The following is a 25,073-nucleotide window of genomic DNA, read 5'->3' as shown; positions in this document are numbered from 1 at the left end:
ACCTCATCCAAACCCTAAAATGCTTTCATTTACAGATGTATTTGCAACATGTAGGGATGCTCATTTCAAAACAGCACAAGGGCTAGTATAACTGATCATGCATTAGATTGAGGTACATTTTTGGCCACTTACACTAGTATTTTATAAAGAAAAGTAGAGAACTACTTTTGTTTATAAAATAGACTTAAAATAGACACATTGTGGCTTCCTTACTATAGGTGCCCAATTATAAAATTACCATCCATGGGTTTGCCCTAGACAGTAGCTGCAAGGAAGATGATCCTAAGAATGCCTCTGATCAGGCCAAACAAATATATGCACAAAGGACTAGATTCTATAAATGACACATAAAACATTGGCACCAAAATTTAAAATTGTTTAACTGATGACAGCTACTTTTCTTTCTAAAACAGACTTAAAATAGACACATTGTGGCTTTCTTAGGGTAGGTGCCCAATTATAAAATTACCCTCCACAGGTTTGCCCTGGACAGTAGTTGCAAGGAAGATATTGTCATGCTTCCAACAGTTGCCCCCTCATTCTATAACAGGTCAATCAAAGTTGATGCACATGGAAGTTATAGAACAGTAGCTCTTACATGCAAGACTGTTACAGTAATGCATGTGCTTGTTAGTCGTGCACTCACTGGTTTTCTATAGCATATGTGCATAAATGCAAGGGGCGTTCAGTGGAGGAAGGGCATGGGTGTGGTATGGGGGGTTTAATGTTTAATGAACATTTGATATATCACCTAGGCTGAATGCGAAGATCAAGGCAGCGTACAGAACTAATAAACTAATAGTAACAGAAAGGAACACCAATTAAAATAAGACAGAAACAATCACGTATAGCAAACACAACAACAAATCCAAAAAAACAAAAGCAAAAATGGAGAACAAAAAAGACATTCCCTCCAATATTCAGCTGGTGGTGGTCAGTGTTTTTTTAAACACTTATCAGCGCCAGCTAAATTCTCCCCCAATATCCAGTGCAGGGCCATGTTTGGGCACTGGCACTGAATATTGGGGGATCATTTTGGGCTACCTGGCCACCCGGAGCTTCTGTGGGCATTGGCTGAATATCGGGCCAGGACCCATATAACTTTTTTTTTTTAATTTCCCCTGTCCCTCTCCTGCCCCCTCCTTCCCCATCCTGTTCCCAAAGCCCACATGATAAAGCCCACCGAACCCCCCCAAAGTCCAAGTACCCCCCCCCCCCCGGCCTACCTGTACCCTAGTGGTCCAGCGGTGGTTGTTAGAGGAAGGAGCACAGCCCTCGTGTTCCTGCCTCTTGTGACACATTCTAAAATATCTGCTGCAACCTCTCCCCTCAGCTGGTGGTACTTCGTGTAGCATCGTGAGCTGCTGTGAAAGATCATGGCAGCCATTTTAGAATGGCACCATAAGGGACAGGAGCGAGGGGACTGCTCTCCTGCCACCAATGAACATGCTGGCCAACCAAGGATAAAGATAGGCCCAGAGGGGCCTTCCTGGATGGCTAGGAGGGCGGGGGAGTTTCTGAGCGGGGAGTTCTTGCCTTGGATGGGGAAAGGAAAGGGGTCATTGGCAGGGAGCAATGGTCTTCCAGGGGGGAGTTCTTGTGACTGGCTGGGGGAGGAGGGGGAGGAGTGAATGGGGGTATTACCAAGGGGCAGGAGGTGCCTCAGGGGGCTCTTTGTTTAAAAAAAAAGTTGTGCATGAACTGGTCCAATATTTAGCTCCAGTACCCACAAAGTTAAGTGTTCTTATTTAGGATAGCCTGCACCCACATAACCTGAGGCTCCTCCCCAATGCCACCCCCAGTGCCATCCCTGATCTAACCACTTTTTAGTTGGGTGGTATGTGGGGATATTCAGTGGCACTGTCCAGTTAAGTGCCTCTGAATATCCACACTTAGGCAGCAGGAAGCAATTTAAATTGGCAGGAGAAGCTCCTGCCCACTTAAATCACTTTTATTATGGGGCCCAATTATCTTCTAAATTCCATTTACACCTGTGACTTACAGAATCCTGCACATTACATGCTAAAATGCAGCACTTAGGAACACAAAATTACACGTGTTATTGACATGGCATAAGTGGGTGCACCTAAATTATTGTTGCCAAATGGACCAGATTCACCCGACAAGATTGATCCAGTCCTAAGTTTACCCTGTTGCATTCAGGGACTTGTAGACTTGCTTTTCTTAGGGAATGCAATAGGAAAATCAGAACTACAATTCCCTGAAATCAGTGGAGTAAACCCAGGACTGGATCAACCCTGTCGGCTGAATCTGAATCCAGTTGGCAATTCTAACCTAAATGTAAATAGGCAGATGCCGACGTATGCCAGTATTCTATGAGAAAAGTTACACACAGAAATGCTCTTGTAGAATGGAATCTGAGCCCGTGCAATTTTGGTGCCTAAATTGTAGCTCCCAGTTACAGAACCGACCCTCACCATTCATTAAATTTTGCACCTAACATGTGGTAAATGCAAAAATGTACTGCATTTTAGTAAACAGGCTCCTAAGTGTAAAAGTGCTATTTCAAGTCACCCCATCTGTGATTCTAAGAAGGAGTTCTGTTATAATAGTAAGTCTTAAATTAAAAACCAATAGCTGGCAGATGCTATGAGACATCCTACAAAATTCTACAAATTCTGAATGTGCATCTAACAGATACTACACTGAGCTGATGAAACAATATTATTTTCTGTCTCTTCAGCCACTCCAGCTCCTCAGTGCAATACCGTAATACATCAACACAAACATAGCTTTCAGTGAGGGAGCAGAGATGATTGCTTCCATGAAAACTTTTGATCACAAGGTCAAATTAAAAAAAAATAGCAATTAATTAATAATAATAATAAAGATCGTTCACTTCTCAATCGTAATTCTCCTTGATGGGAAACAGTCCACTTTGATCCCATAATGTTTTACAGTTGCTAAGATATGCTTTAATAGAGATAGGCACATTTCTTTTACCACCATAATATTTGCAATGCAAATTAGTACTATGTAATCAAATGGTTGGGAGCAAGAACATGCATTTATTCATCCATATTGCTGACTTGTAAGTCCGGGTGCTTCATAATTCTTTCAAAGCGCTCTATGCTCTGACACACAAGAGTTAAGATGTCAACCCTAACTCTTCAGAATGAATCTGCTATCACCTTCTACATTGTTATACAGTATATTTCCCTTCACTTACTAAGTAAAAAGGCACAACTACTTCCTCCCTTCACCACCTAGGACGCTTTCCCAAACATGGCCAAATTAATGTAAAGTTAAATATAACAGCTAAAAGTTCCACCGGTGCAGCCGTATGCAAGCTGAAATATGCATAATTATAGAGTGACATAATGGCATATTTCCTTTTCTTCCATTTGGAAACTCAGGCATGTCACTATGAGGAACTAGGTGGCAAGATAAATGGTAAAGCACATCTAGACAGGGTAGCAGGGACTTTGCAGGTGGAAGGTACTGGAGATGTGTAGCTATGGCTGTGGATATGTATATGTTTATCAGCCACTGGGCGCTTCTGCCTCTTGGCAAATAGGTGTTTTCTACTCCTCTACCCTGCACTCTTCACTGCATACCTATACTAACTTCCTCAGCCTCCAACCCTTCCAGTCTCTACCTCTCCTCCATTCCAGTCCCCCCTCACTCTTCTGTTCTTCTATATACCCCTCCCTCTTGTACTATCTCTCATACCTCCCCTCTCTTCTACACTATCTCCCCAACTTCTTTTTCCCTCTCACTTTCCCTCCACCCACTCAATCTTACTATAACCCTATGTGGATGGCGGGAGGCGGAGCTGAGGAGAAAGAGAGGAAGGGAGGAAAGGAGGGGGGCCAGGGCTGCCTAAAGTTATGATTTTTTAATGCAGGGGGGAGCAGGGAGCAGTGGTGACCTCGGGCGTGGGGGGGGGCAAGGCCGTCCATAAAGGACGCTTCTGACGAGCGTTTTTGCCCCCTCCCAATCCTTTTTTTTTTTTTTTACATTTGCCGGGGCTGCCTAAAGTTATGATTTTAATGCAGAGGGGAGCGGGGAGCAGCGGCGACCTCAGGTGGGGGGGAGGCAAGGCCGTCAATAAAGGACGCTCCTGACGAGCGTTTTTGTCCCCCCACGATTTTTTTTTTAACATTTAAGTTTTTTAAGCCGGGCAGCCCCAATGAGAGGTACAGACCTCTCGTTAGCTTTCCCATAGTTTTCCAGCGTTAGGGCAAGCGGAAAACCTTAGTGCATCTCATTTCAATAAGGTTTCTACACAATTTGTTCATCTGCATTCCATTTTCGTTTGCTGCTACTGTCGTCGGAAATTGGGCTTTAGTGCATGCCAGGGTGATCTACATGTTCGTTAAAGGCTCGTTAAATGCTCGTTTAGTTTAGTGCATCTTGCCCCAATTCCATTGTTTGGGACCCACCAGCAGACTGCACAGCTCTGCACCACAGTTGTAACTTTACTCAGCTTCTTCTGCTAGTGTGTGTTAGGTCCCAACCCCCCCCCCCCCCCCCCCCCCGAGCAAGCGGTACAGCAATGTGCTGAAGCCACAGCTTTCCAATGTGAGGGTACATTCATTAAATGTTATCACTCCCATAGGGCAGTGGTTCCCAAACCTGGCCCTAGAGGCACTCCAGCTAGTCAGGTTTTCAGGATATTCACAATGAATATTCATGAGAGATATTTGCATGCAGTGGAGGCATTGCACACAAATATCTCTCAATATTCATTGTAGATATCTTGAAAACCTGACTGGCTGGGGTGCCTCCAGGACCAGCTTTGGGAATCGTTGCCATAGGGATTCATTTTTCTTGTGCTGTGGGAGTTCGGGTGCCTGTAGCCCTCTTCACTGCCCAGGTCATCTTAATTGCCTGCCACTCTGCTGACTTCTATGCCTGGCTCCTTTTTTTTATTGGTATGGTTGTATGAGTATACATAAACCTATACAGATGAACAAGTGGACAAAGAAGACAGAAAGACCTTCCCCAACAGGTGCTTTTGTTTGAGCCTCGAAATTTCCAAACTAGCTCTGAGTACCATCTTTATTGCACTCAGGATTAGTGCATTTTATTATGCCTTTACATAAGTACATACATAAGTACATAAGTATTGTCATTCTGGGACAGACCAAAGGTCCATCAAGCCCAGCATCCTGTTTCCAACAGTGGCCAATCCAGGTCACAAATACCTAGCAAGATCCCAAAAAAGTACAAAACATTTTATACTGCCTATCCTGGAAATAGTGGATTTTCCCCAAGTCCAATTTAATAATGGTCTATGAACTTTTCCTTTAGGAAGCCGTCCAAACCTTTTTTTAAGCTCTAATAAGCTAACCACCTTTACCACATTCTGTTGCAATGAATTCCAGAGTTTAATTACACATTGAGTGAAGAAAACTTTTCTTTGATTCAATTTAAATTTACTACTTTGTAGTTTCATCGCATGCCTCCTAGTCCTAGTATTTTTGGAAAGCATAAAGAGACACTTCACGTCTACCCATTCAACTCCACTCATTATTTTATAGACATCTATCATATCTCTCCTCAGTCGCCTTTTCTCCAAGCTGAAGAGCCCTAGCCACTTTAGCCTTTCCTCATAGCCTTTTTAACTCTTCTTCCTTAAAATTGCGGTTTTCATATCATTTAAATATAAAATTATTGGAAGTGAATATTGTAATATTTAATAAATGATTAACAAGTTTTGTGCTTGTTAAAAATATAAAATCACATTGCTAGATATTAGGAAACTGTTTTTGTCTGTCTCTTATTATCCCTTTATAAATAATTTAGAGACATATTAATAAACACAAGCTTTTATTTTCTAGAATCCATTATGTTTAGGGATCTCATCATGAGCTGAAGCATTAACAAGACCTGGCAAGTGCCAACTGACTTTTGCTAATGGATGTAGGTAAATTGCAACACTCAAGCATAATCTTATTGTAAGATGAGATTTATATGAATTATGTATTTAAAAAAAAAGGGTTGTTGACCCCAATGCATTCAAACAATCAAATTAAGTTGAGTTTAATTTGAGAGTGAATTTGTAGATGGAAAAGTCAAGAATGTGTTGGAGGAAGAGTTATATTGGAGAGAAAAACAGGATGATAGACTTCTTTCTGGGAAACAAGTTGTCCGGGGAAGAACAGAAAGAAGAGCTGTTTATGAGCAAGAGATAAAAACAAGAACAGGTTAGCTTATTGTTAGGAAACTTCACCCATGGAGATAGTTGGATTTTACTGAAGTGATTCCCTTCATGGCAACATCTCACAAGGGTAAGTTGTGCATTTTTTGGAATTCAGCCAAGAAAAAACTATGAAGCATTGGCCTACACCAATATTTGGACACATCAGATTTTAATCATAACAATTTGGTGTCTTGGCTGTTCTTCATACAACTCCAAAGACATTCAGTTTTCTTAAAGAGGTCCTTATTCCTCAGGTCCTGCTACTTTCTTCTCTGGAAGTTCTCCTAATATCTCCTCTATAATCCTGGCCATCAATATCCCTTGCCTTTCGTATTGCGGGATATAGATTAATCACAGTAAGGTTATTTGTTTCACAAAATACACTGTTCTTGGAAGATCTCTTCGGCACAGCAATTAATGTTTTACATGAACTGACCAATTTTTTTTGTCGGATGGCAGAGCTCATTTCTGTGATTTATGAAGCACTAGCAGACCCTGTAGTGCAGTCATTAACCTGCCCTCTCTACAGGGTACTTTGTATAGAGGAATAGACCTTCAGGTCATCCTATAAGAAAGAAGGATCCCCAGAAATCAAAGGAAGAGCAGAGTGACAAATTTCTATTTTCTCAGACATGAAAGTAGCAACACAAGTAAACAGAGTGAACCTTATGAACCAGTATCAGGTTTGTCTTAACCACTATAAAAGGGAATTCCATGTCACAGTTGAGGTAGATGAGCCCTTAGGCGACAGTCAAGTTTGTGCTACCCACCTGGTCCGAAGGCTAGACAGGCCCCAACTGGCAGAAGGTGAATATTTCCCCAGCAGAGACGAGACCAGATGGTGGCTCTTAGAAGAGCCCTTGGGGGCTGATCTTACAAAGTCAAAGCCAGCAAATGGCCCTTAAGAGGGCCTTTGAGGGCTGGCCTGACAAAGTCGAGGACAGGGGAAAAGCAGGAACCACAAAAGATAAAAACAGACACAGACAGGAACAAGGCTGTGACAGGGTAGGTTATGATATGGCTGGGGAGAAGGCTTGGCAGAAGTTGTGCACCCCCAAAGAAGGCTGCTGAGCACCATCCAGATGTCAAGCACCATCAGCAGGTAAGCCAGGGGGCAGGGCAGGGTGGGTGCCATGACAGTACCCTCCCCCCCTCAATGATCCTACTCCCCTGTGTACAGGCTTAGGTCTATGAGGAAACATACAGTGGCATCACTTGATCAGCATAACAGCATGGATGTGAGCCAAGGGCTCACAGGAATTTTCCTCAGGACCATATCCTTTCCACACAAACAGGTACTGAAGACAGCCTCATAGCCTCCTGGAGTCAATGATGTCCTGGACTTCATACTCATGGTCCAGATCTATTTTTGTGGTAACAAGTATTAAATGGCCAAAGTGGCAGACCAGGGATGGAGAATGGGCTTTAAACTCCTTAGAGATAAGCACTATTCTTTCCTACAGTACTCCTCCAAATACCAGACCCAAATGAGAAAATTATGGGCCACTTTTACCGAGCTACAGCAAAAGGGGGCCGGTGCTGCCATCGGTGTGTGTTTTACATGCGCGCCGAGGCCCCCTTTTACCGCAGCTGGTTAAAGGGAAGTCTCGCTTTCCTACAGGAAATGGCCGGGCAGCAAGTTCAGCACTTGCCACATGGCCATTTTGGGGTGGGGGGAGCACAAAATCAAGCCATTAGGAGGAGCCAACAATCTTAGTAGACTGGCCACACAGACCTCCTAGAAGAGCAATGGGGCACCCTAGGGGGTATGGACTTCATATAATAGCCCCCAGGTACACATCTCACCATTACCCCCTTATCTTGTCTGCTAAGCACTCCAAACTGACCCAAAACCCTCTGCCACCAACTGTGCACCACTACAGTAGCCCTTATGGGTGAAGGGGTCACTTATATATGGGTACCAGGGCCAGTCTTAGGCAGAGGCGACCAAGGTGGCCGCATAGGGCCCCGCGCTTAAGGGGGCCCCGCGCGGCGTGCCTCAACTCTGCCTCTCCCTCCGACCCCCGCTCGCTTGGACCGCATCATCATCATGATCCCACTCGCTCCAGACCGCATCATGATCGCTCTGCTCCCGCCACCGGTGCCCCCCCCCCCCCCCGCTGAGCCCGCCGTCAGCTCCCGGCGCCTCCCAGTCCCAGGACAATGACAGTTGCAGCGACGGCCCAGCCCCGACAGACAGTTACAGGCACAACGGCTCACCCCAGCTTTTCCCTTCCGCCTTCCAGCTCAATGTCCCGCTTCCTTCTGATGAGGTATTTCCTGTTTCCGCGAAGGCGGGTGAGAGTCATTGAGCAGGAAGGGAAAAGGAGCTGGAGCATGGTCGGAGGTGAGCCATCGATTCACTGGTGCCAGTGCAAGTGTGACTTAAAAAATAAAGAAAGTCAAGTGGAGCGCCTGGAGCAAGTTTTGCCGCTGCCAGTGCCATTCAAAGGCAAGGTATGAATGATGATATCTTTTCTTATAAAGGAACCAAAGTGTTCTTGTTGATTTGTGAATGGAACTCAAACATTAAAGTGATGATCTGGTGGTTCATTTGTGCAGGTGAGCCATCACTGGTGCAAGTGCTGTGCGACTTAAAATAAAGTCAAATGGAGGAGCTGGAGCAAGTTTGTGCCCAGGGCCGGTCTTAGATGCTCCAGGCTATCATTCTTCCTAAAACCGGTCTGATAGGGGTGTAAAACAAAGGTTTTGTCCAAGAAGTCACAAAGTTGGTAGTGAACAATTTTGGCAATGAATGGAAGGTTTGAGATGGGTCAGAAGTTTGCAGGGTCAGAGGAGTCAAGGCTGGGTTTCAAGACTAGAGCATGCTTCCAGGCACTTAGAACATTGCTGTTGGTTAAAGAGATTTGAAGGATGGGTAAAAATAAGGGGAACACATGAGGTGCTAGATGCTTGAATAAGTGAGTGTGCCAGGGATCAAGTTGAGAATCAAAGGGATTCATGTCCTGGAGTAGAGTTTTGAGGGAGAAGAGGACGATAGCAGCGCTCTCTGGAGGGGGAGAGAGGGGGATGAATGAAGGAGTTGAGTGGGGGGATGAGAAAGGGGAGAAGAGCTAATTACGGAGGACTGAAGTGTATTCACCTTGTTCTGCTAAAAAGTGGCAAGAGTACCAACAGGTAGCATAGAGGGGTCAAAAGTAGGGGGCTCTGAGGTCAGGGGGGCTAGGGACCTAATGATATTAATATACAGTTATATAGCCCGCTGCTTTCAGTTTAATAATCCAAAATATGGGCAAACCAACTTAGAAGTGAGAGAAAAATTGCATAAAAGAGGTTTGTGGAGGAAACACTAATATTCCCAGTCCAGGATCAATAGCACTAGACTATTGCAACCTGCTATTCACAGCTCTCCTACTGAACCATCTCTCTCTACTTCCATCTATTCAAAATTCAGTTGTGCAACTCATCTTCCATTAGTCTCCCTATATTAACATAATTCTCCTTCTCAAGTTACTTCAGTGGCTTGTTCACATTTCTGGATACACTTCAAACTTTTCTTACTCACCTACAACATCTTTAAGTCTGTGACTCATTACCTCTCCTCTCTTCTTTCTCCCTATATCCCTCTTTGGGACAGGGCTGATGTTAGACATTCTGGGACCCAGGGCACCTACCTTGCTAATTCAGGCAAATTTGGGGTCCCCTGTGGCATGAGGAGTCCATCAGTTTTTTTGTACAAGTTTAGCTTCATTTGTCTTTATTTGAAATTTCATAAATAAAAAATTTTCTAAAAATGGAATAATCTTTTCAATGGGGTGGAGCTAGAGTGGGGGTGGAGCTAGGGTGGGGTGGGGCTAGGGCGGGGCTAGAATGGGGCCCCACCAAATTGGTCTGCATAGTGCCCCACACTGCTAAGACCGGCCCTGATGGGTACAGTAGGTTTTTGGTCAGTTTTGGAGGTCTCACACTTTCCACCACAAGTGTGACAGGTAGAGTGAGATATGGGCCTGGGTCCCCTTCTGTACAATCCACTGCACTGACCACTACACTACTCCAGGGACTTGCTTGCTGCACTAATAGAAATGGCTATTATATCTGAAGCAGTCATAGAGGATGGTAAGTTCTATTTTTATTCACATCTTTGGGGGGTGGTAAGGGGTCAATGACCACTGGGAAAGTAAGGGGGAGGGTCAGCCCTGATTCCCTCCAGTGGTCATATGGTCATTCAGGGCACCTTTTTGTGCCTTATTTGTTCTAAAAAGAGCTCTAACACAAAACGTTGAAGCTCCAGCCCTAGACATTTTTGTTTTGTTTCATTATGGCTATAAATTCTCCAAGTGCTAGGAATGCCCTAAGCCTGCCCTAATCCAATTCCAAAATGCCCCTGCATGCCCCCTTGTGATTTAGATGAACTGCAGATGAATTGCATAGATAAATGTCTGCAAAATAGGTTTCAAAAATATCGATTTAGACTGTTTTGAGAAGAAATACACCTAAATGCTGCTTTTTGACACTTGTTGAATGTTTTTCTCTTTCGAAAATGAGCCCCAATTTCTTTTCCTATTACTCCTGTTCCAAATTTACTATTCCCAAGCTTCCAGCTGGGTTACCTCAGGGCTATTCTTTCCACCCCAAAACAGCTCCCCAAACACTCCCATTTCAAGGGGAAGCACTTACCACCACCCATTGAGGTGTTGGTAAGGGCTCCTGCGCTAACTTAGCGGTTACTGGACAGCTTGTGGCACTGCCAGATTACCACTGGGTAAACACCAGCACTACGAAAAAATAAAATATTATTGTAGCACCATAAATGGCACATGCTGGGGTGGGAACTACCGATGGACTGCTGCGGTAGCCCAATGGGAGTTCCTGTTTGGCGTGAAATAAGTCTGTGGTGGGCTTACTGCCACTTAATAAAAGGGCCCCTCAGTGAAGTGCAAAGGCATTACAGGAAATATGGTAAAATTGGAGGAGTGGCCTAGTGGTTAGAGTGGTGGACTTTGGTCCTGGGGAACTGGGTTCGATTCCCAATGCAGGCACAGGCAGCTCCTTGTGACTCTGGGCAAGTTATTTAACCCTCCATTGCCCCAGGTACAAATAAGTACCTGTATATAATATGTAAGCCGCATTGAGCCTGCCATGAGTGGGAAAGTGCGGGGTACAAATGTAATTTTTTTTTTAAATGTACCCTTATGGCAAGAGAGGATCGTTGCTATGAGCATATTGGGCTCTACTGCAGCCTACTGGGACTTGTTTGCATGTTTGGTCAAACCCAGAAATATTGTAGACAATCTCGGCAAAATACGTTTGTCCTGTCATCATGTATGTACAAGTTCCCACAGCAACCCACATTGGGTATGGGCTCTGCTGCAACTCAGGCATATGTGAGTTCACAGGATAAGAATGCAGTTGGTAAATTAAACTGAGAAATCAGGAGATGCCTTGGTCCTCGCTCACTTCCTGCCCACATATCAGTTATAATTCTCATCTAACCATTGTGAGTTTAATGGGACCGTTCTGCAAACAGGGTTTAATGATAGGGAATATTAAAAGTCTACATCCTCATGCACTGTTAGCACTGATTGTCTTGTTGTTTGTGATATTTTGAATTTATACTAAATGTTGCAATTAGTGGAGGAACTAGGGAGGCTCAAGCAGGTCTAAACAGGAAGTTCCAGCAATTTTGAGGACTGCTATCTGAAGACTTTGCAAGCAAGGGTTTGTCTGTCAAAAGGACCCACTTGGCCTGAGTGAAATGGCAGCACAAACTTTGATGTGGTCTGGATTGGGGCTATCTTTCTTTGAGAATGGCAGGCTACCAAGGATACAATGACATGAATAGATCCCTAAGAGCACCAAGGTCTTGCTTACCCCTAGCACATCAAGGGACTTGGGGAAAAAGCATACCTTCTGACTGCATTGCTTTGCTCCCCTCCCACCCCCACTCCCAGTACACACATAAGTCTAGATTCTGCAAATGGCATCCAAAGATAGGCACCAAAGTGATGCATGGAAGCTATTATTCTTTAAAAGGGTGCTCTAAGCGGAATGACCTAACTTTGGATGTGAGCGCTTATGCCTGCCAAAGGCTGGTGTAAATGCTCACACCCAACTGATGGTAGTTAGGTGCGCAAATGCAGGTATGCAATTACATAGTGCTTAATTTCTGGGAACACCCTGACCCGAGCATGCCCCTCTTATGGCCACACCTCCTTTTGAGTTGCACGCTATGAAATTTAGGCACACATGTTATAGATTAGGGTATAGCGCAGATCCACACATAACTCCTAGATTTGGGCGCAGTATATAGAATATGCTTAGTTGATATTCCAGTGCCTAAAACTACACACATCCATTTACACCAATGAAAATGTGGTGTAAATCCCTGCACATAGATTTATTTATTTATTTGGTTCACTTGTATCCCAAAGTTACAATAAAATTACATAATACAACAGGATATAATAGTAAAATAAAAAGTAACAAATAAAGAACGTAAGCAGCTATTTACACGCACTGGGCCATATTCTGGGGCCTTTTTACAAAGGCGCACTGAAAAATGGTCTGCAGTAGAGTAGCCGGGCATTAACTAAAAATTGATGTGCATTGGGTGTGCCTAGGCGCCCACATGGCTTAGCAAAAGGGCCACTCTAAATTTGAGAACGCCCAAGAAATGCCCATTTCCCTGCCCATAGCCATGCTCCTTTTGAAATGTGCACATTAGAATTTCGGTGCAGTTTATTACAGAATATGCTTAGTGAGTTGTGCACGTCAATTCTAATTATTGCCAATTAGTACTCATTATTGCATATTAAGTACTTTTATCAATGCTGATTAGCTTTTTAAGGCAATTAAGTTATGCTCATTGTTATAGAATACACCTGGATTTTGTCATGTATCTCTACTACAGAGTCCGGCAGCAAATGGTTAATTATTTTATTCACACATCTGTGATCTTTGCCTAACTTTGGGTGATCTGTACAGAATCCAGTGGAAAATCAAGAGGAGACAGTGATTCCAACTAAGAATGTTTAGGAAGGGCTCATATAATCAGGTTTAATTTCCTTTGTAAATCATCTAATAAAGCTGTGGTCTTACACATGACAATCTATTAAATATGTCCTGCTGTTTATTGCCTTATTATTTGTAAGTTATTGCTATAGACTGAGAGAAAAAAGCATTATCGTCACAGTTGCCTATTTCATAGAAACCATATAGGGCCTATAATAGAGTTTTAATACAAATATAGATATAATGCTATATTACTTTCCATTTTTAAGTAAAACGTAATACAGCTTATTCAATATTCCTACTTCTGAAAGTAAACAAGCAAGAAATGTGGTAAAAGTCATTCTGAGGCACAGGTTTTTAATATAGTCCAGTATAAACATAAAAAGGCAATCTCACTTGGCTCAAATGTAAATGCAGTTTCTAAATCAGGATATGCAATCTTTAGAAACATATTTCCTTGAAATAACAGAAGCCTAGAATAAAGAGAATAAAGAAATCAGAACCTTGTACTTCACATTGGATTTGTGGGCTTTTTCTTGTTCATGGACTTTGAAAATTGTAGTCTAATTTTGTGAATAATAATGAATTTGAGCTACAACAGTCAAAATAAGTAAACTGGTGCTTAAACATACAGAAAAAAAAATGAGTGACTATGAAAAAGTGGATAAAAAACCCAAAAACAAATTGCACACAGCAGCCCAAGGCACTGGCAATGCAACTGGTAATCCACATTACATATAAAGAGAACTAGGACAATGTTGGAAGGTGACTATAAACAGTTAACACATTGATCCCATTCCAGAATTGTCTGTCTGGGATGGAGCTAAAGCTTTAGACTGTTGCATTATTCCTCCAGTTGTCTGCTGATGAACTGGCATCATTCTTAACTAATTTGGGCTGAGAAACACACTGCAAAAGGAGATTCGTGCAAAAATCCAAACCCCTTCCAGGGTTGAAAGTTGCATTTTTGCCAGCATCTTTTGTTTACTCTGTAAGGGGCTGGATAGAGATGTGCATTTGTTAGTGCACATTCAGGGGCCCTTCTAAAAAAAGGTGTTAAGTAATGGGCTTAATGTACTATGAGAGAATTTTTATGCCTGGCAAAAGCTGCATCAAGAAGGAGCATTTCCAGAATGTTTTATTGCAGGTCATGCATTAACATTTAGATTAATGCAGGTACCTGCTTCCAGTTGAGGAGGAAGTACTTAGCACCTTTTGTTTAGGAGGCAGTAAGTGGTCCCCTGTTAACTCTAGTTTAGCCAGTTAGCACATGGTAAGTGTAATACACTAGCTGGCTAATGCTTCCATGCCCACTTTCCACCCATGCCACATTCCTTCACAGAAAACTTCTATAAACACAGTTTAACATGGGGAAAATAGGCAAACTACTGTAAAACCCTTTAACACTGTCATTTGGTAGTTACCTGTTTCCACACATTAACTGTGTATCAAATGCTTACACAGCCTTTAGTAAAAGGGTCTCTCAGTTTGTTGGCATATCCTTAATTAATTTCTTAAAGGTGAAATCAATTTCATGTATGTTTACCTACAAATAATTATGATGTCTGAACTTTCATTATTTCATTGTATTGATCGCAATCTTGAATGGGTTCTTTGCTAAGAAGAGGGCATATACAGTTTTATAAATCAATTAATTAACCTGTGCAAAATCAGTTTGCATGTGTTAAAAAGTTTCAAAATTTTTATTAACACAAATGTGTGACATGAACTAAGGGGCCCTTTTATGAAGCAGTAGTAAGGCCAACGCGGGCTTACCGCTCGCTAAAACGAAAGTACCGTTGGGCTAATGCAGCAGCCTTCCCCAGTGCAAGCCATTTCCAGCATTGCAAAAATATTTCAATTTTTGTAGCAGCATTGTGTACCTGGTGGTAATCGGGCAGTGTCGTGGTTACTGTCGAGTTAGCATGGGAGCCCTTACCACCACCTCAATGTGTGGTGGTAAGTGCTCGCCCCAAAATGACCGCGTGGCAAGTGCTTCACTTCCCACACGGCCAGTTCTTGAAAAAAAACAAAGACCTGCCTTTTACCCACTGCAGTAAAAAGGGGCCTCAGTGTGCATCAAAAACACATGCTGACATCCGCGCAGGCCCCCTTTTGCCGCAACTTTGTAAAAGGACCCCTAAAAATGTTCAAAAATTAGGAAAAAAGGCCAAAAATGTTTTTAAAAAACAAACAAACAATGGGGTCCTTTTACTAAGCTGTAGTAACTTACAGCAGGGAGTGCTCAGGTGTCCCATGGTAATTTTGCGAGCTAAAAAATAAATTGTAAAAAATACAATTTATTTTTTAGCTCCCGGGGGAGAGTGGGTGTGCTCTGCACTAATCGGTGCTGGGGCCTATTCTGTTTAATATATTTGTGGGAGATATTGCTGAAGGGTTGGAAGGAAAGGTGTGCCTTTTTGCGGATGACACGAAAATAGCCAATAGAGTGGATACCCTGGAGGGAGTAGAAACGATGAGAAGGGATCTCCGAACGTTAGAAGAATGGTCGAGGGTCTGGCAGTTAAAATTTAATCCACTCAAGCTAAAGTAATAATTGAAAATCAAAACACAACCTCACACCGGCTGTGTAAATATCATGTAGGGCACAGCCACCTATAAAAATGCTAGTTAGTCTAATAAGATTTAATTAGATGGAGAAAAAATTCAGTGTTGCCACCCAGCCAGCCCAACATAGCAGGCTATAAGGCATAGGCTCGGCGTGCCATCATATAGCTTCAAAAAAAACTGCATCGATTACTATTAATTCAATCCACTCAAAAGATTTATTTTAACTTTTCTTGCTAACTAGTAATTGTGTGTGCCTACACAATTCTGTAGGTCAGTTATTTATATACTCTTGATAAACTTATAAAGTTCAATTCAATGAGATCAAACGAGGAACACCGCTAGAAATCACTTAGCTTTATCAGACCGCTGTAGTATTCTGCTCATTTAGGTGCTTTCTGTTCCTCAACCCTACATGATATTTACACAGCCTGTGTGAGATTGTGTTTTTCAGTTAAAATGCAATGCCAAGACGTGTAGAGTGATGCACTTGGGGTGCGGAAACCCAAAAGAGAGATACGGGATAGGAGGGGAGAGATTAGTAAGCTCGACTGAGGAGAGAGACCTTGGAGTGTTGGTGTCGGAGGATCTGAAGGTGAAGAAACAATGCGACAAGGCGACGGCCGTGACCAGAAGGATGCTAGACTGTGTAGAAAGGGGCATAACCAGCAGAAGAAAGGAGGTGTTGATGCCCCTCTATAAGTCATTGGTGAGGCCCCACTTGGAGTATTGTGTTCAGTTTTGGAGGACTTATCTTGCTAAAGATGGGAAAAGACTGGAAGCGGTGCAAAGAAAAGTTACGAAAATGCTATGAGATTTGTGTTGCAAACCGTACGAGGAGAGACTTGCTGACCTTAACATGTATACCTTGGAGGAAAGGAGAAACAGGGGTGATATGATACAGATGTTCAAATATTTGAAAGGTATTAATCCGCAAATGAACCTTTTCCGGAGCCGGGAAGGCGGTAGAACTAGAGGACATGAATTGAGGTTGAAGGGGGGCAGACTCAGGACTAATGTCAGGAGGTATTTTTTCACAGAGAGGGTGGTGGATATGTGGAATGCCCTCCCGCGGGAGGTGGTGGAGATGAAAACGGTAATGGAATTCAAACATGCATGGGATAAACACGAAGGAATCCTGTTTAGAAGGAATGGTTCCATGGAATGTTAGCGGAGATTGGGTGGCGACACCGGTAATTGGAAACAAAATGGGAGCTGGGCAGACTTCTACGGTCTACGCTCTGATCGTGACTGAATCGATAGGGATGGGATGGAGTGTAAATTTTAAGTGGCTTCGATGCTAGCTTCAGAACTTAGTACAAGAACAGTACTGGGCAGACTTCTACGGTCTGTGCCCTGAGAAAGGCAAGGACAAATCAAACCCGGGTATACAGTACATATAAAGTATCACATACCATGTAAAATGAGTTTATCTTGTTGGGCAGACTGGATGGACCGTACAGGTCTTTATCTACCGTCATTTACTATGTTACTATGTAATCAGTTACCATAGCTACATTGCCACACACTAACCAATTAGTGCATAACCCTTACCAGGTACAAAATAAGTGGAGGAGGGGATCACACGCTAATGGGAAAATTAGCACGTGGCCATTAATACAGAAAATAGGAAAAAATGAGCCATTTTAGCCCTGTTGTAAAAATGGCCTTAGCAAGTGGGAATGACCCACATAAGGATGCACCAAGGCCACTTTTTACTGCAGTTTGGTAAAAAGGCGCAAATATGTTTTTCCTGTATGCATCCATAATGTTAACATGGTAACATAGTAAATGACGGTAGATAAAGACCTCTACGGTTCAACCAGTCTGCCCAACAAACTAAAATCATTTTACTTGGTATGTAATATTTTATATGTATACCCGAGTTTGATTTGTCCTTGCCATTTTCAGGGCACAGTCCGTATAAGTCTGCTTAGCACTGTTCTTGTACTAAAAGTTCTGAAGCTAAAGTTGAAGCCTCTTAAAATTTACACTCCAGCCCATCCATATCTATTTAGTCATGATCAGGGCACAGACTGTAGAAGTCTGCCCAGTACTGGTTTTGCTTCCCAATTACCGGTGTTCCCATCCAGCCTCTGCTAAGATTCTGTGGATCCATTCCTTCCAAACAAGATTTGTTTGTGTTTATCCCATGCCTGTTTGAATTCCATTGCCGTTTAAATCTCCACCACCTCCCGTGGGATGGCATTCCACATATCCACCACCCTCTCCGTGAAAAAATACTGAGTCTGCCCCTCTTCAACCTCAATTCATGTCCTCTAGTTCTAGCTTGACATCATGATGTGCCCCGCCTCCTCTGACCAGCCTTACTGCTTCCGCGAGGGCTGGACGTATCATAAGGAAGGCTGGACAAAGGAGGCGGGGCATGTCATGACGTCAAGCTGAGAAGCCCCGAAGCAAGCTGTAATAAGGTTGATGCCGCTACCGGCAGCGATGGGCAATTTAAAGCACATTGGAGGGAGTGAGAGGGATAGAGATGCGATGCTAATTATAGGGACTGCAGGGAGGGAGATTGCGACCGATAAATAATTCATCGGGGGTGTGGGGCCGGGGGGATGAGAGAGAGAGACGCGGCTGGGAAGGCTTAGCCTCCCCAAGCCTCTTATACCGGGCGCCTATGCCCCTCTCTATGCAGCGTAATGCTGGATCTATTTAGGACTGCTTTGGACTGAAATGTCACATAATGGAACACCTTTGCTGTCTAATATGAGAAAGTTCTGTTGCATAATGATATCATTCTTTTTAGTGAAGGGAAACAGTTCAGAAAATTAAACAGCAATGTCTTAAGCTGTAGGACAGTGTGTTCCATGACAACATTGCAATATTTGCCTTGTAATTCTGTGGCCATACAGGATTTATGAAGGCAGATGTTTGTATCATTGTCCACTGAGAGTATACACTACTGTAGTCATGTCTTATCTATGTAGGTAGGACTGCTGGAATGCATTTTAGGATATTCTTAGCATAAAAGGAATGAGTTACACTTTGACAATTATTTGGTGCATGAAAATTATTTTTCATAAGAGCAAAATATTTTGTACACGTCTTTCTTGTGTGTTTCTCCTTCATCTGGCAGTGGAGTGCAGGTGCTTATGGCCTGGCAGTTCATAAAGAAGCAGTTTGAAAATGTAGCTCAAACGAGGGGAAATGCAAGTACTTAGAGCCTTTGCAGGGCAAAATTAAAAATAAAAACCCATTGTGACTTTTGTTAAAAGGGAAAAAAAAATGAAAGGCTGCAGATGTTACTGTTTAAAAGGCCAGAATCGCTTGCTCTTAAGTGCCTGTACATGATTCCAATTTCCTCACTGGCATCCCTTCACAGGTGATAGAAGCCACAACTCACTTCTAATTTAAGAACCAAATGGCTCCCAGCTGTGTATTGCAATCTGCTTTAATATCACTGCAGTTCTTGGGCTGGTAATCTTTGATGCTTTAGGGTAAAAGGGACAGGCCAGAACCTTATGGCCTTTATTTCCTCAGCAGCTCTTTAAGGTTGCATGAAATGAGGACTATAATGCTTACTGTAACTGAAAATAGCTAGCATAAAATGAAATGGTATTACCATTAGAGCCGGTGACTTGTACCATGTATAATTCAATCATACATACAAAACCGATTGGGAGAGAGAGAGAGAGAGAGAGAGAGAGAGAGAGATGCAAAAACATGGCTAATAGTGCATATTATTCATTAGACATAAATTGAGGACTGACCTTAAGAAAATAAAATCATTATGTTAAAGAAGTTTTACAGGGTGTGAGTGCCTAAGGGATAAGAAAGTTGCTATTGGAAATAAATAAATAAAATGGACCATTGAAATGTCAGCAAATCATTGGATCAGTCATATTAGCATGAGGAAGAGACCAATATGGATCAGCAAAGGACAGAAAAGGTTAGCGTTCAACAATTAAAAGACAGAGAGAAAAAGATTAAACAATGACAAGGAAAAAAGAAGGCAGAAGAATGATTTACCAGGCAAAGGTAAAATCAAAAACAGTAGGAGGAGCAAACAGTAGGGTGGAGCTTATTTTTGCAGTATGTAAAAATGACCTTCTTTCCCAATAATTTTGTTTGTATATATGAAGAAACATTTCAGGCAAAACATCATTAAATTGGAGAACATTTACTGGTAGCTCAACAAAAATGATGTTCTGAAGGCATCAAGTAGTAACAATTCCACAATCTGCATAAGGCATTCTTGAATATGGCAGTTGCGAACCAAATTAGTCTGTCAGTACTTTGTAAACTACAGTGGAACAACAAATTGAACATGTAACTCCATCACAAGTCACCCAGTATGCTTACATCATTACTCACCAGAAAAAATAAGCAACATAAGTAGTGTCAAGATAGAAGCAAAGCACTGATCTAGAAGGCTAAAAGAGAATATAAAGAAAAACTTGCCATAGAGACAAGAACTCATAGTAACACCTTTTTCAGGTACATCAGAAATAGAAAGCCTGTGAGGGACTCCGTTGGACTGTTAGATAATGAAGGAGCAAAAGGGGCACTCAGGGAGGACAATGCTTCGGTCATTATGGAAGATCTACCTGTAGTGAAAATGGCTTTCAAGGGTGATGATGTAGAGGAACTGAAAGAAATCTTGGCAAACCTGACACAGCATTCAGTGATTCTGACCTTTTATACTCTACCGAAGGTACATAAATCCATCAATAACCTATCTGGATGCCCCACTGTTTCCAGAAATGGCTCTGTTTTAGAACCTTTGCCACAATTTGTGGATTATTTCTTGCATCTATATGTTGCCCGAATTTCATATGTCAGAGATTCTACTCATGTCATTACACTTTTGGACAACTTCACAGAAGATTTGAGCAATATCATATTGGTCACTTTGGACATTGATGCTTTATACACAAACATACCACAATTAGAAGTACTCATTGAAAATACACTCAAGAACACACAGATACTTTGTTGCATACTGAATTTTCTCATCATCATCTTTGCTACATTTGCACTTACACACAACTATTTTGCATTCCAAAAGACGTTTTACCAATAGATTCATGGTACAGCAATGGGATCAGCAATGGCTCTGGACATAGTAAACTTGTACATAGCAGATATTGAAGACAAAAGATATATTGATAACGTGTTCCTCCTCTGGAAAGGGAGCGAAGAAAGACTTCTTGAATTCTACAATTGGTTGAACATCTGTGATCCTAATTTACATGCCAAAATCCAGACTGAACTCCATCAGATATCCTTTTTGGATACACTCATTACAAAAGCAGATCATCAGTTTATCACAAGGATATACAGAAACCCAAATGAACACATATCTACATTTGGAGAGTTTCCATAACCGCAGTTTGAAGAGCAACTTGCCATACTCCCAATTTTGCTGTTTACGCTGGTTATGCACAAACTATGAAGATTTTGAGCTACAGGCAAAATCTCTGACACAATGTTTCAGAAACTGGGGCTATCCAGAAGATTGCATCAGAGAAGGCCTGAGCAAAGCAAAAGTACAAGACAGACGAGCACTGTTAGCACAACAAAATGATCGCTGTAATAGTATGCATATTGGGGGAGTTTCTATATATGGTGCCTACAAAATTGGTGCTGAAATCAGTGCATACTATAATCGGTGCCTAGATTTAGGCACTGATTGTAGAATATGCTTAGTTGATATTTCAGTGCCTAAGTCTGCATGCATCCATTTACACCAACGGAAACATGGGGTAAATCTCAGTGCATAGTTTAGGTGCACTGGACATATTCTATAACTAGGTGTGGAAATTTCAGAACACCCACAAAACGCTCTTTGTGGAGGAGTAGCCTAGTGGTTAGTGCAGCGGACTTTGATCCTGGGGAACTGGGTTCAATTACCACTGTAGCTCCTTGTGACTCTGGGCAAGTCACCTAACCCTCCATTGCCCCAGGTACAAATAAGTACCTGTATGTACTATGTAAACTGCTTTGAATGTAGTTGCAAAAACCAAAGAAAAACAGTATATGAAGTCCCATTTCCATTTCCCCTTTCTCTTCCAGAGCAAGCCTTGGATTTAGGAGTGGAGGAGTAGCCTAGTGGTTAGTGTAGTAGACTTTGATCCTGGGGAACTGGGTTCAATTCCCACTATGTAAACTGAGAGGAGGATCATGGTTAGTGCAGTGGGCTTTGAACCTGGTAGCCTGGATTCAATTTCCACTGAAGCTCCTTGTGACCTTGGGCAAGTCACTAAACCCTCCATTTCCCCAGGTAAAAACCATAGATTGTGAGACCTCTAGGGACAGAAAAAGTACCTGCATATAAAATGTACAGCGCTTACTATGTCTAGTAGCGCTATAGAAATGATTAGTAGTAGTAGTATTCCCCACCCATAACCATGCCCCTTTTTGCCTGCGCATGTTAGAAGGTCGGCGCACATCATTACAGAATACACTTGTGCAGCTAAATTCTAATCAGTGCAATTAATGCTCATTATTACTTGTTTCTGTTATCAGTGCTCATTACCTTGTTAAGCATGTTAAATTGCGTGCATTGTTATAGAATCTGTGTTGATTTTTACACTGATGTTTAGGCGCGCTATATAGAATCCAGCCTCCATATTTCAAAGAATTTCGCAAGGTCATCCTGAAAAATTGGCATATATTGGAAATCTTCCTGCTTTAAGGGTTTTAATCAGTTAAAGTATATTCAAGAAGTAAAAATCTAAAAGAAATAGATATTGGCCATTTTTGTCCACCTGGGCATACCATCTGTGGAAAATGCTCAGTGTGTAGACATGCTGTGGTTACAGATAGGTTTATTCACCCACCCACCAATAGAAGTTACTCTTTGAAGAATAGCACTAATTGTAATTCCACCTTTGTTATATACATCACTACCTTTCCTTGTAATCTTTTATATATAGGTAAAACAAATGATCAGAACAAGAATCAATGAATATAAGAGCTCCATAAGCAGAAATGTACATTCATCTCCATTAGTGTCTCATTAGAGCTATTTTAATCATACTATAGATAATATCAAGTTTTTGGTATTTAAACAAATACAGTCAAAATGGAGGAGATCATGATACCTTCCTGTTACAGGAGGAACAGCTCCAAACGGTCTCAATGCAGAATTAGCCTTAACAGTATTCCTGTAATTTATCCTAAACCCTCTCAGTATTAGGGTCATTTATGGTCTAAACAATCAGTGACATTCTGTTTATTTACTCTTTGTAGATAATTCCTTTTTTGACACTTCAAAGATGCCTATTTATCACCCAGTGGGCTCTCTCTACAGTATTTTTAAGTTACAAGTTGAACAGTATGTATTCGAAAGACTGTATGTATTTGAAATATAAGTATTTGATACATTTTTTATTGTATACTTTAGATAGTATAACAGTCTATCTGAACATCATTTTGGCTTATCTTTTAAAATTATAAATTAAGCAGAGAAATAAATAAATATCACTTTTATGGCTTTCTCCTAAGTTGAATGAGTTCCAGTTATACATAGGGAAACTTGAAACATGTAGAGGGGCATTTTCGACAAGATGTCTAAGTCAAACTTTGTATGTTTTGCTAAAAATGTCCAAAATTCAAGTGGAAAATATAGCCATTTTCAAAACAGAAAAACATCTATTTTTTTTAAAAGGTTATTCGTTAGATTATTTTTGTGCTCTGTGCATTTATCTTTTTTGTCCATTTTGAAAAGAAATGTCCAAATGAAAAACATACAAAATCAAGCCATTAGGATATAGGAGGAGTCAGAATTCTTAGTAGACTGGCCCAACAGACATCCCAGGAGAGCAATGGGGCACCTTAGAGGGCACTGCAGTGGACTTCAAATAAATGCTCCCAGGTAAACATCTCACCATTGCTCCCTTATCTTGTCTGGTGAGCCCCTCAAAACCCACTACCCCAACAGTACACCACTACAATAGCCCTTATGGGTGAAGGGGTGCCTATATGTGGACACAGTGGGTTTCTGGTGAGTTTTGGAGGGCTCATAGTTTCCACCACAAGTGTATATATTTCTCCACGACATTTCATTTGGTGCAAATGGCTGCACCTAAATTTAGGTGTGATTCCCAGGCATAAGTGATTCTAAAAACCACACCTAACTTTAAGCACAACTGTTAGAATAGTGCTTTATTCAGCACTGATTTTTTGGCACCATATATCTTGCGCTGAATATTAGCACTTAGCAGGCTAAGTGCTATTTAACTAGATAGGAGCCATTCCTGGCTGGTTATATAGCACTGAATAGCAAGGCGAGGACATCAAACAACCTTTGGCAGGCCCCATTCATGTGCAATATCAGTAACTAGGTCCCACTGTATAGGCAGCAGTACATGTTAGTACACCTAAGAGTTTACTGGTCAACAGCACTTCAAGCGTTTTCACAGCTCTTCCAATATTTCATCTTTTTAACCAGAATCAAAATGGATTATTCAACAAGGGATACTTAAACTTGGCACTTTTCTAAAAGTAAAACAATACCGCTGGGCAAATTTTCTCATTAAGGTTGTGATGTGTTCATGATCTTATTACAGATAATTTTCTGTATAGATTCTAGAGTTACCTCCTTTGATTTAATCCAGCTCTTAGTAATCAAATCATTATAGATTTGAAAAGGTTAAGGCTACTGTTTCATTTTTTTTTTAACTCAGATAAGACAGAACTCCCATCTCATGACCTGGCCTCCTCATAAAAGGTGTTGAAGTTATAAAGCACCAATTGTTAATCTCTAAAAGTACTTATCTAACTTTCACAGTTGACCATAGAAAGTAGTTGAGTGTCTCCTCAATGAGAAAGAGCTTTGTGGATTCTGACTACACAGAAAACTTACTGACAGGTACAATTACCTTTACACTATTTCTATTTTTCAAATACTGATAAATGCAGCCACAATCAGAGATTTTTTTTTTTTTAATGGCTCTTGGTTGCTTTCCTAGAGACTAGGGATGACATTTTTTTAAATTCCATGTGAAACAAAAATATGCCTAGGCGTATTCTATAAAGTACGCCTATATTTTATAGGATAGGTTTAAATTTCCATGTTGTATATAGAATATGCTGAACACCTTTCCATGTGACCAAATTTAGTTACAGCCTTTTTCATCATGTTTTACTTGGCATAAATCCTGATGAAGAATTAAGGAGCAGAGAGAGAAAGCTTGGAGATATCTACCTTGGAGAAGGGGCAGATAAATCTAGGGGTTGAACTTATCAGTATAGGAGAAAAGGAGTTCAAACTAAGTTGGGAAGAGAGAACGTGTTGTAGAGCACATAACCTGCCCCAGGATCTTGTTTGTTAGCGGCAACCAATTCCCCAATTGTCTGGACAAGAATCAAATGCTGACCAAAGCAGTTTCCACTGAAT

At 41.7% G+C, this 25,073-nt stretch overlaps 1 protein-coding gene and 1 long non-coding RNA gene across 2 annotated transcripts in view; one reads left to right on the top strand and one right to left on the bottom strand.

Annotated features, from left to right (window-relative positions):
• Positions 1–25,073, bottom strand: part of CTNNA2 (catenin alpha 2) — a 1,714,656-nt gene that overhangs the window by 526,588 nt on the left and 1,162,995 nt on the right. The window lies entirely within an intron of this gene.
• On the top strand, positions 8,653–20,129 carry LOC115461296. Its single transcript, XR_003940684.1, has 3 exons — positions 8,653–8,664; positions 9,092–9,094; positions 20,048–20,129. It is a non-coding gene; the product is annotated as an uncharacterized LOC115461296 (long non-coding RNA).

This window comes from Microcaecilia unicolor, chromosome 2 (assembly GCF_901765095.1).
Source record: "Microcaecilia unicolor chromosome 2, aMicUni1.1, whole genome shotgun sequence".
Taxonomy (NCBI): domain Eukaryota; kingdom Metazoa; phylum Chordata; class Amphibia; order Gymnophiona; family Siphonopidae; genus Microcaecilia; species Microcaecilia unicolor.
The sequence above is the reverse complement of the archived record's forward strand: the minus strand, read 5'-3'. Positions and strand labels throughout refer to the sequence as shown.